Source organism: Marmota monax, unplaced genomic scaffold (genome assembly GCF_021218885.2).
Source record: "Marmota monax isolate L192 unplaced genomic scaffold, Marmota_monax_Labrador192_F-V1.1 WCK01_AAM20220418_F8-fsc00001, whole genome shotgun sequence".
Taxonomy (NCBI): Eukaryota; Metazoa; Chordata; class Mammalia; order Rodentia; family Sciuridae; genus Marmota; species Marmota monax.
Window position 1 is genome coordinate 57,477,183 of NW_026693777.1, and position 13,532 is coordinate 57,490,714.

Sequence of the window (13,532 nt, forward strand, 5' to 3'; positions counted from 1 at the left end):
ATGGAAAATTACTCATCCTTAAAGAAGAACGAAATTACGACATTTGCTGATAAATGGATGGAACTGGAGAATATTTTGCGAAGCAAAATAAGCCAATCCCAGAGAACCAAAGGTCGAGTGTTTTCTCTGATATGTGGATGCTAATCCACAATGAGGTGGGGAAAAGAATAGAGGTAATTTGGACTATACAGAGAAGAGTGAAGGGAGGGAAGCAGGCATGCAGGTAGGAATGACAGTAGAATGAATTGGACATTATTATCCTCTGTGCATATATGATTACATGACCTGTGTAATTCTACATCATGTACAGCCAGATGAATGAGGAGTGATACTCCATTTATGTATGTTGTGTCAAAATGCATTCTACTGTCACAGAAAACTAATTAAAACAAAAAAGAGTATGCTTTTGCTATCTTTTTTTATGGTGATCTTCTTAAATAATTCAGAGAACTTCAAATCCCAATGGCCATAAGCTTTAATGGTTAATGTAATTCTTCTCAAATAAAAAATATGCCAACTCCCTTTAAAAAAAAAACTGAGCTTGGTTAAAATGACAAAAAAAATCATGTAAGGCAAAATGAGTTTATATCTTCTTCAAAATTAAGAATGGCATACCATTTAATAAATAAAATTATGTCAGTGAATAGAGCACAAGATCTGACTAAATTTTAAAAAATAGCCTGCACTTGAGGGAGTCATCATGCATTTAACAGGTGACCCAGACCTCATCATTCTCTCTGAAGCAGCCAGTTTGGGAGAGATGTGTCTTTTTTTTTTTTTAATATTTCCACACTTTGCATAAGACCAGAAAAGGAGAATGAACACAGTGAAATATGAAGGTCAGCTTTAGGGACACCAGATCAGAAGCAGTGGAATTTTTAATTAAATATACAATATTCTTTATAGTAGCACCCTCCAAAATGAAATGCTTAGATACACATCTAACAAAATATGTTGAATATCAATGTGTATGTTCATTCAAAACCAACAGAATCTGAAAACAATTAACATGTCATTCAGTAGGTGAAAGGATATACAAACTATGATACACCCATATTCTGAAATATTCTTCACTTCTAATAAGAAATAAGCCATCAAGCAGTGAGAAAACATGGAAGAAACTTAAATGTTTATTACTAAGTGAAAGAAGCCAATAGAAAAAGGGTACATACTGTATGATTTCAACTATGCAACATTCTTTTATTATTATTGTTATTATTTTAAAGCAACTTTATTGGTTTTCACATGAAAGCAATTTCACTGAAAAATCTTAACTAAAAATGATCTATTTCTAATGAATCAATGAAAGCCACATGGTCCCTGAATTAAAAAAAAAAAATTGTTAAGTTAATCTATATTTCTGCAAACCATTTCTTTTTTTAAATTTATTTTATTTTATAAATAAATGATAGTGGAATGCATTACAATTCTTGTTACACATATAGAGCACAATTTTTCATATCTCTGTATATAAAGTATATTCACACCAATTCATGTCTTCATACATGTACTTTGGATAATGATGTCCATCACATTTCACCACCATTGCTAACCCCCTGCCCCCTCTCTTCCCCTCCCTATCCTCTCCCTTCCCTGCCCTATCTAGAATTTATCTATTCCTCCCATGCTCCCCTTACCTACCCGATTATGAGACAGTTACCTTATATCAGAGAAAACATTCGGCATTTGTCTTTTGTGATTGGCTAACTTCACTTAGCATTATCTTCTCCAACTTCATTTACCTGCAAACGCCATGATTCTATTCTTTTATTGCTGAGTAATATTCTATTGTGTATATATACCACATTTTTTTATCCATTCCTCTACTGAAGGGCATCTAGGTTGGTTCCACAGTTTAGCTATTATGAATTGTGCTGCTATAAACATTGATGTGGCTGTGTCCCTGTAGTATGCTGTTTTTAAGTCCTTTGGAGAGGGATAGCTGGGTCAAATCGTGGTACCATTCCCAATTTTCCAAGGAATTTCCATACTTCTGTCCATAAATAGAAAAAAAAAGTAGGCCCTAATTTCCATCATGTGGGATTAGGCCACAACTTCCTTAATGACTCCTATAGTGCAATAATTGTGATGAACTCAAACTAAAAGTTTCTTCTCAGCAAAAGAAACAATCTGTGAGGTGAATAGAGAGCCTACATCTTGGGAGCAAATCTTTACCCCTCATATGTCAGATAGAGCGCTAATCACTAAGGATATAAAGAACTCAAAAAGCTATGCACCAAAAAAAACCAAATAACCCAATCGACAAATGGGCCAAGGAACTGAAGAGGCACTTCTCAGAAGAGGATACAATCAATCAACAAATATATGAAAAAATGCTCATCATCTCTAGTAATAAGAGAAATGTAAATCAAAACTACTCTAAGATATCATCTCGCTCCAGTCAGAATGGCAGCTATTATGAAGACAGACAACAATAAATGTTGGTGAGGATGTGGGAAAAAAGGTACACTCATACACTGCTAGTAGAACTGAAAATATGTAACATTCTTGATGAGGCAAAACTATGGAGACAGTAAAAAGATAAATGGTTGCCAGGCTTCAGAGAGGAGGAAGGGATAAGCAGGTGGAGCACACAGGTTATGTGGGAAATCTCTCTACTTTCCAATCAATTTGCTATGAACCTAAAACTGCTCTAAAAATGAAGTCCGTTGAAAATTAAGACTGAAAGACTTTTCAAAGTTTTATTCATCAATTTATTTTTAAAATAACCATAACAATATGGATAAACCTTGAAGACCTTATGTGAAGTGACACAAGCCAGATACACAAGGATAGATGTTGTATGATTCCTCTTGTAGAAGGTACCCCGAATAATCAAATTCGCAGAGACAGAAAACAGAAGGGTGATTGCCAGGGCCTGGGGAGAGAAAGGAATGATGAGATTGTGTTTAATGGATAGAGTTTCAATTTGGAAAGAAGAAAAAGTTCTACAGATGGATGGATGGTGGTGATGATTGTATGATGTAAATGTACTTAACATCATTGAATTTTACACCTAAAAATAGTTAAAATGGTAAATTTTATGTTATAAAAATATTTATATATTTAAATATTTATATATTTTCCCACAGTAAAAATATCAATAATAAATCATTACATTTAATGTATGTGTTTTTATCTGTGACCAAATTTTCCAAACAGAAATATTAATAAGAAGAAGTGGCATTATTTTACATTTTTTTAAAGAGAGAGAGAGAGAGAGAGAGAATTTTTTAATATTTATCTTTAGTTTTCAGTGGACACAACATCTTTATTTTATTTTTATGTGGTGCTGAGGTTAGAACCCAGGGACCCGCGCATGCCAGGCTACTGCTTGAGCCACATCCCCAGCCCTACTTTACATTTTTGAAACCTCCTTAAAGTTCAGTTTAATAGAAGATAACCTGTTTGTGTGTTTTCAATCTATCACGATTGATAGACTGAATATGTTTTGAATGTGTTTTGGTTGAATATGTGAAGAAAATTTGGACTCACAAATATACCATAAGAAAGAGTTTATTTTACTAGACTTTTCAGAAAATTGTGAATATTTTAACACTTTTTTTCTATTACATCAAAACTTGATAAGTGGTAGTTTTTTATTTATTTATTTATTTATTTATTTGTTCTACTTTGTTATACATGACAGCAGAATGCATTTCAGTTCATACTACACAAATGGAGCACAATTTTTCATTTCTGTGGTTGTACACAAAGTACAGTCACACCATTCATGTCTTCATACATGTACCTAGGGTAATGATGTCCATCTCATTCCACCATCTTTCCTGCCCCCATGCCTCCTCCCTTCTCCTCCCTCCCCTTTGCCCTATCCAAAGTTCCTCTATTCCTCCCATGCTCCCTCTCCCCTCCCCCATGGGAAGTATGTATGAAAAATGCTCACATCATTTTTTTGAGAAAATATTTGTCAGATGTCTAAGTATAGGTAATCATAGTTTGTCCTTGGATTATTCAAGTAACTAATTCAGTTCACAACTTGATCACACAATCTTGAGATAATCATCAATCTTCTGTGTGTCACAGTAGTGCTTCATACATACTTCCCATAATTATATAGGATATTAAAAAGACATCTACTGATGGAGGGGAACCTTCTTCAACCTGATGAGATCTATTTCTAATATCATGATTAATCATGGCACTAAAACGTTTTCTCTTCCAAGACGGAAAACAAGACCAAAATGTCTATTTTCATTGCTTCTACTTAACATCATTCTCCAGAACCTAGCCATTAAGACCAGAAAAGATATAAAAGGCATGCAGATTGAAAAAAATAAAATAAACTGTCTTTATTCACAGATGACAAAATTACATACAGGAAAAATTGCAGAGCCAGGGATAGTGGCATACACCTGTAACCCAGTGACGCCTGAGGATCTCTAATTCAAGGCCATCCTGGGTGAGACCCTGTCTTAAAATTTTAAAAAACAGAAAGGACTGGGGGTGTAGCTCAGTGGCAAACCACTCTTGTGTTCAATTCCCAGTCCAAATAAGTAAATAAATAAATAAAATGGTGTAAATATCTACCTAAAAGTGACTGAAATTAAAAAGTATACTCAGCAAGTTCACAGGATATGATGTCAATAGGTAAAAATATATGCATCTAACAATGGGAAATGAAAATGGAAACAACAATGCAATTTTCACTGCCATAAAAATACAACACACTGAGGGATAAATCCTACATTATTTGTACAAAATTTTCATTACGAGAGAATTTGAAGTAGATGTAAATAAATGGAAAGACATACCATGCTCATAGAGTAAAGATTTAATCTTGTGAAAGTGACAATTTTTCCCAAATTAATCTACAGATTAATTGCACTCTCAATCAAAATTCCAGGCTTTTTGTAGAAATTGACAAGCCCAAGTTTAAATTTTACATGTAAAAGCCAAGCACCTAGCGTAACCAGATAATCTTGAATTTTTTTCCTCTGACATTCTTTAAAATAGATATAACATTTTTAAACAAGAACTTTTTTAAAAAAACAGTTGTCACCATAGATTGTACAGACATTAAAAGGATAACAACAGAATATTATGAATAACACTATGCCAACAAATTCAATTATATGAACAAAAAATCCAAATTTATATTTTTGTCCTTTTAAATTTTGTTCTTTTTAGATATATATGACAGTAGAGTGTACTTTAACATAATATACATACATAGAGTATAACTTCCCATTCTTTTGGTTGTACCTGATATGGAGTTACACTGGTCATGTATTCATATATGAACATAGGAAAGTTAGGTCCAATTCATTCTACTGTCTTTCCTATTTCCATTGCCCATTCTTTCCCTTCATTCCCCTTTGTCTAATCCAATAAACTTCTCTTCTTCCCACCTCAACCTTATTGTGTGTTAGCATCTGCATATCAGAGAGAACATTTGGTCTTTGGATTTGGGGGATTGGCTTATTCCACTTAGCATGATAGTCTACAGTTCCCTCCATTTACCAGCAAATGCCAAAATTTCATTCTTCTTTATGGCTGAGTAATATTCCATTTGTATATATCCCACATCTATATGAATGAATTTATCCATTCATCTGTTGAAAGGCTGCTACGTTTGTGGCACCTAAGTTAAGGCACCATAACTTAGCTATTGTGAATTGAGCTATTATAAACATTGATATGGCTATATCACTACAGTGTGCTGATTTTAAGTCCTTTGGGTATATGCCAAGTGGGATAACTGGGTCAAATGGTGGTTTCATTCCCAATTTTCTGAGGAATCTCCATACTGTTTTCCATAGTGGTTGCACCAATTTGCAGTCCCACCAGCAATGCATGAGTGTACCTTTTTCCCAACATCCTCACCAACACTTATTGTTGCTTTTATTCTTGATGATTGCCATTCTGACTGTAGTGAGATGGAATCTCAGTGTAGTTTTGATTTGCATTTCTCTAATTGCTAGAGATGTTAAAGATTTTTTTTCATATATTTGTTGACCAATCACAAAAAAAATAGAAATCTCTTGACATGTTAAATGTACCAAAACTAGACACTAGGAAAAATTACTCAAAATCTGACTACATCTTTATCTAATAAACCAGTTGAGTATGTTATGAAAAACCTTTCCTAAAAAGAAAACTTTCCTAAAAAAGAAAAGTGTAGGGCCAGATGATTTCACTAGTGAATACATTAACATTACACAAATGTTTTTCAAAGGAACAGAGAACACTATTCAGTTCATTTTATAAGGCCAGCTATTATGGGCTGAATTGTATGTTTGTATGTTGAAGTCCCACCCTTCAATACTCCAAAATGTAAACATCTTGAAAGAGATAATTAAGTTAAAATGAGGCTGTTGGGGTGGGGCCCTAATTCAATCTAACTGGTGTCCTAAAAATAGGAGAGACATCAGGGGCACAGGTGTGCAGAGAAAAGACCATGTGAAGACGCAGCAAGAAGTTAGCCATCTGCAAGTCAAGGAGAGCAACTAAGGAGAAATCAATCCTGTTGACATCTCAATCTTAGACTTCTAGTCTCCAGAATGATGAGAAATAAATTTAAGTTGTATCAACTGCCCAGTCTATGGTATATTGTTATGGCAGACCTAGAAGACCAACACACCAACATAAGCTTAATATTGAAACCTAACAAAGATGTTATTTTCTAAAAACTACCCACCAATTTGTGTATATCGAAGTGAAATCCTTAAATTCTAGCAAATCAGATGAACAGTACATAAAACGAATAACTCTTCAAGACTAAGTAGGGTATATCCTAGGAATAGAAAGCTAGTTTAAGATTTTAAAATTAATAAATGTGGTGTTGGGGGTGTAGCTCAGTGGTAGAGTGCTTGCCTACCATGCTTGAGACTCTAGGTTTGATTCTCAGGACCAGTAAAGTAAGTAAGCAAATAAATAAATGTATTAACAAAATAAAGGAGAAGGCCCATATGATTATTTCAACACATACAGAAAAGGCATTTGACAATACTTATAACTGATAAAAACTTTTAGCAGATCAGAAATAATAGGGAACGTCTTTAAATGAATTAGGGCATCTACAAAACCCCTAATGCTTAATTAATGGTAAAAAACAGAATTGTTTTCCTCTACATTAGGAACAAGGCAAAGATGCCATTGTTAGTACTACTATGCTTCCATTCAACATTGTGTTGGAAGTCTTAGTCATTGTAAGAAGGAAAGAAGAGGAAATAAGCAGCATTATAATAAAAAAAAGGAAGAAGTAAAACTTTCTATTTGCAAATGATGTAATTATTAATGTTAAAGATGCCAGGAATCTACAAAACAATTACTAGAATCCATAAGTGAATTTAACAAAGTCATATTAAACAGGGTTAATATATAAAAATCTATTTAAGGGAAACATAAAAATTTATATCTTTCTACACTAATAATAAACCATCAGAAAATGGAATTTAAAGAGCAACTCCATTTCCAATAATACCAAAAATATAAAATAATTTTGAATAAGTGTAACAAATTTTTTCACTTTTGAAACTATAAAATCTCACTGAAAGAAATTAAAGAACACATAAAAACATAAAAAAGATATGCCATATCTGGGAATCAAAAATTCTCCTCAAATTGTAGTATTGGCCAAAGCAGAGACATATATATCAATACAATGCGAATAAAAAGTTCAGAAGTAGACTTATAGATAAAAGATCAATTGAGTTTGTTACAAGTGCCCAGGCCAATTCAACAGAGAAATGGAAATTGCAGTCTTTGTAATGCATAGTGCTGGAACAACTGACATCCATTTTTAAAAAGAACCATTGACCCTAAAGTCACACCATGTGTAAAATTAACTTGAAATGGATCATAGTCCTACATGTGAAACCTACAACTATAAAACTTATAGAAAGGAATATTATAGAGAATATTCATGATTTTATGTTAGGCAAGGATACCCCAGAGAAGACATAAAAAGCATTAATCCTTGGGAGGCTGAGGCAGGAGGACCGTAAGTTCAAAGCCAGTCTCATCAGTTTAACGAGGCACTTATCAATTTAGCAAGACCCTGTCTCTAAATAAAATAGAAAAAAGGTTGGGGACGTTGCTCAGTGGTTAAGCACCCCTGGGTTCAATCCCCAGTACAAAAAAAAAAAAACACATGAATCCAAGGGAGAAAAAAAATCATTCTAAGATGCCAGCCGTTTAAACCATCATTGCTTTTATACCATCAATGGGGGAAAATAATAAAGTGAAAAGGGCAAATACATTAAAAAGTAAATTATTATGAAAATAATTTGGCTCATAGACCTCCCTGAAAACTCTTAGGTTTCCCTAGGTGTTCATAGGCCACACTTTGTGAATAACTGTTGCTATAGTTTGGATCTTGAACATCCACCAAATAAATGCCCACGTGTTAAAAATTTGGTCTCTAGTTTGACATTATTGTGAGATGGTAAAAACTTTAAGAGGTAGGTCCTAGTAGGAGGTCTAAGATCACTGGGGTCACACACTCAATAGTGTTGTAGGGCTACAGTCTCTTCCTCTCTTTCATTTCCCAGTCACAAGGTGAGCAATTTTGCTCTTGCTCTGCTATGGATTTCTGCCATGTGCCACCAAAGGCCCAAAACAATGAGACCAACCAACCAAACCACAGGCTGAAACCTCTGAAGCAATGAGCTAAAACAAACCTTCTAAATTTATTATTTCAGGCATTTGTTACAGTAACAAAAAGCTAACTAACATGATTATTTTACAACAATTAGAAAGAATGAACTGCTGATATATGAAACAAATGCATGTATCTTACACAACATTGAACAAAAGAAGTTAGACACAAAGGAGCATGTATCATATAATTCCATTTATGTAATTTTCAACAGGCTAAATTGCTCTATGGAGGAAGAAGTCAGAATAATGACCACCTCCAGGTGAGGAAAGAAGACCATTGATAAAGGTCAAGGTGGAGGACTCTGGTTCTAGATTTTTATTTGGTAGTGGTTTGTGCATTTTACCGTATGGTTGTAATATCTCATTCAAACTATGAACAGAAAATTATCATAATGACACATATTTCTATATTTAAAAGCTTTTTTTATTTTTGTTTCTTTGTGGTATTGGGGATTGAACTCAGGACTTTATACATGCTAGACAAGCACTCTACAACTGAGCTACATCCCAAACCCCCAAACCTTTCTTTTAAAACATACTCTTAACACTTCTACGGAACAAAACCGTTGGCATAAATCTCAAGCAGGTCCATTTTAAGGAAGAGATCATAATAAAGCTGAGAATCTAAAAATTCTAGTTTGAAGATTATGTAGCATAATATTCATTGGGCATTTAAAACCTTTTTATCTATATATGTCTTATTTCATTAGGTGGTTAGTTCCTTAAAAGCACTACACATCTCAAGTCTCCTATAGCACAGGGCTTGGTTCAGAGTAGGTGGTTCAATGATTTTTTTCTTTTTCCTTTTAAAAACAAATTTGTAGCTGATGCATCATTGATTTTCTCTATCCACGCAATAAAGATTTCTTTTAGCATTTATGTGGAAGGTATTTGTTAGGCCCTGGGCATATTGTAATGGGTAGGTGCAGGGCTCAATAAATTCCTGTTGATAATTGATAATTATCAGCTGTATATCTCCTCAATTCCAAATAAAGGTGCACTACAGGTCTTATTAACCCTGTTGTAAAAATGAGGACACCAAGACACAGAGATTACACATCTTGCTTAGGGTCATATGCTTATCATGAGTAGAGTGAGGCTTTAAGACCCCTGCAGGTTCTTTCTTGGGCTGAGATGCTAAGGGAATTCATTAAGATTGACTGAGGTTCATATTTCATTTAAATACTCTCATTTCACTTTTGCTACATCTACATTCTCTGACTCCTATTTCAGGACTTGCAGTCTGAATTGGTTTACTTCCACTTCAGACACTGTCAAGATAAATTAGATACCAAAGGTCTATGACACCATCTGAAGCAGAACTGCTATTAGAAGAAAATACATACGCAGTTTTATATTTCAATATAGTATAGCAATTTTTAGAGAACATACTTTCTACTAAAAATATAAGTGGAAATAATAAACATGGAGAATTTTGAAAGTTAAAAAGATTAAAATTTGATTTTACTGTCCATCCTCAGGCAAGTATAGCCAAGGAAGGTAGGTAACAGTAAATATTTTTATCTCTTTTCAATGCATCTACAAACCATTCTACTGAATAAGATCTGACAGGTTCCTGACTGTGAGTAGAGATAGGATAACAACTCTGATGATACATAAACTAGCATCAGATACAGACTCCATTTTGCTGTAATCATCCATCCATAGCCTAGACTGCTCAGATGACAAGGCATGTTATTAATAAAGCATCTTGTACTGCAAGTGCATTGCCCTACATGGTGTTTATCTTGTTGGAAACTGTAATTGTCTGAAACAATGGCCCCACTGAAAAGATGTGATATGTTTTGAGCTGTGTAAAGATCAAAATAATTTATACTAATAATGGTAGTTGTGAAGAATCAAAATATGGGCATAGAGTTAATGCTGCATAAAGTAAATGACTTGGAATTGCTTTTAATTTTTATTTATTTTCTAGACCCTGTAAGATAACCCTGAACTTTGAGCCAAGTTTATGGAAAGAACAAAGCTCCTCCATCAGAATGTAAACTCCACTTTGGTTTATTCACCAGTCTGCCAAGCATATGGTATAATACTGGGAAGGGAGGCAATATTTAATACTTGTTTAATAAAAAAGAATTAATATGAATATAGGACAGAAATGGAACATATTTCAGGTTCAAGCCAAGCCATTATCAGAGTTCCTCCAAGATGTAAGTCAGAAAAATAGAGTGGGACTCATTCTCCAAGGAACAGGGACTGGTAGGAAGTGAGAATGTGAAATGGAAACAGCCCCCACACTGCCAAGTGACTAAGGATACCACATGGCACTACCATGCTTCTAAGACAAGAGAACCTATAGGTGTACAACTAAGGTAGCAAAGGATAAAACATACCCTTGGTCCTGCCTCTCCATCCAATAGAATCTGGATGTGTTCTTGTATCTTTCAGTCTGACTTTCCTGGAACAATAAAGGGGCTTCAGTTCTGATCCTTGCTAATAGAGGGCCAAGTAGAACAGCATGCATGTGGTTTAGGAACCACCATTAGGCACAAGAAAAAGAGCAAGATTTCAGGTAAATAGATGGATGGAAGGCCAGGTCTTGAAATGGAGTCCAGTTACTCCTCTACTGAGAAAGTAAAGAAACAATATGGCTGAAAATAGAACAACTTAGAAGTGATGGAGAGAAGAAACAAACATTTTGAGGTAGAGGAAAAGAAAAATGAAAAGCCTGTGGGACATAAGCCAGAGCCAATTTTCTTTTTCCTTTTCTTTCAGGCATTTGTTACAGTAACTTTCTTTCTTTCTTTTGCTGGCAAAAATAAATGTTGTTTGGATTATACTGTCCCACATGCTGATTTCTCTCCTCAGCATGAGGAATAGATTATTAGCATGGTTCCTGTTACAAGTAATGAGTTTATAATGGATATGTGACACAGTTCTGTCCAATAGGACTCTAGAAAGATTGTCCCTTCCTTTCTATGAGATAGAAAAAGAAGTAGAAGAATGTATCCCTCTTCCTTGCTGAATGCCTGACTCTGTTTGATGCCTAGAAGTGTTGAAGTCATGATAGGGAGATAACAGGAGAAATTACCATCTGAGGATGGCAGAACAGAAGGAAGAAATCCACTTTGGTCCTGGACAACATTCTTGACTCACCCGGACTGTCTTCCACAAAACTGATTTTATGACATGGGATGATAAATTCCTTTTTTCAAAGCCATGCCTCCAGTAAGGTTTCTTGCATTTTTGTTGGTACCTTGATCTTTTCAACTAAAAATAGGAGACATAAGCCTTTGTTGTGAATGTGAAATGTGGGTTTAAGACATTTGAAACAGATATTTTGGTTTTCCCTGCACCCTCCTTTAGTCTTCTTTCTCCTCCTCAACTGCTAGTGGACTCAGACCAGGACAAGGAGAAACAAAAGCACTTCTTCCTTTCAAAGAGCCTTTGTTCCTGGCTCCAGCTCAGTGTTTGGTTCCCTCTTCCCTAAGGATTTAGCCTGTCGCAGAAGGTTCCTCAGACACTCTAGGAAACAGGCTCTGGGGCCTTGCCTCATCAGTTTCACATGTCTGATCTCCAAGTCACCAATGGGGACCAGGACCACAGCATCATTCTGTAACTTATCTAGCAATGCTTCGCACCCTTGAGCAGAAATACTGTAGACAGAGAAGGGAAATGGCCAGAAGTTAGTGACGGGCATTGGTGCTGGAATAGCTGAGGGTCTGAGAATGCAGTTAGCGAGGTTTACTAGATTATAGCTCTTATAAACAGCAACCAGTTCAGAACTCTGCATATAGTTAGGTCTAAACACATGTGCTTTGAATTTAATTGAAATGATCAGATTATAGGGGAAGGTCAAAAGTTTTCTTCTGCAGAATCTACTCTTCAGAGTCTTTCAACTGCATCACTTTCTCCCCCTAAAAATCAAACCTTCAATATTTTCACTCAATTATTTAAGTTTATTTTTATAACACACTTTGAGAGACAGGGAGTGATAAGAATAGTTTTATTTAATTTTTCCAGAAAGAAACAAGACACAAAGAGATGATCTGACTTGGCCACCATCCCAGAGGGCATCCGTGTCAGAGATAGGATGGTCCCTAAGTCCCCAGGGCAATCAAGCCTTTGTTCTGATGTCCCTGTATGTAATTGTTTTGATAGCAATTTCCCTGGTTCTCTCTCACTAGCCTGCTAATCACGCATGTCAATCACATTCAGGAACACCATGGGCCTAAGGGTCAACTACAGTCTCAGGAGAATGTAATTCAAAAGAGAAAATAAAGCAGTATAGTATTTTTTTTGTTGTTGTTTTGTTTTCCTTCAAGCGTGTATGTCAGTTGTGGCTTCATAAGTCTGACAATGTGTGAGGAGAAAGGGGTTCCTTTTTTTTTTTTCCCTCCCCATAGTTGAAGAAAGAAAAGGGTATATCAAATGCTCTGGCCAATACTTACACCAAGTGAGAAATCCACCCACATAAGATCCTCTTACTAGAGAACATTGAAAGAGTTCTCCACCCGATCTCTAATGAACCAGAAAGGAAGTCCCCTTGTCTTCCTCTTCAAAGACACATCTCCATAGCTTCACTCTACAGCCTAAAGATGGTGGTAGAACATTCGTGTAAATCCTCCCCTTCTCCTACAAAACACTTGACCACCTCTCCCCATTTCACTTTCACTTTCGAGAGCAGCAGCAAGGGGCCCAGGGTTCAGGGTCCAGGTCCAGCCCTGGAGAAAGCCGGAAGGAGCACCCCGACTGCGGGAGGGTGCCAGATAGAGCAGCGCAGGACTGGAGACTGGGGAGTGCAAGGTGTGGATTCTGGAATGTGCGGATGCGCATCCCTCGAGCCCCGCCCGCGGAGACGATTGGCCGGGGGCGCGCGGCGGGGGAAGCCCTCAGCTAATCTCCTGCCACTCAGCCCGACCGACGTCGGCGCGGGGCCGCAGCGCCGC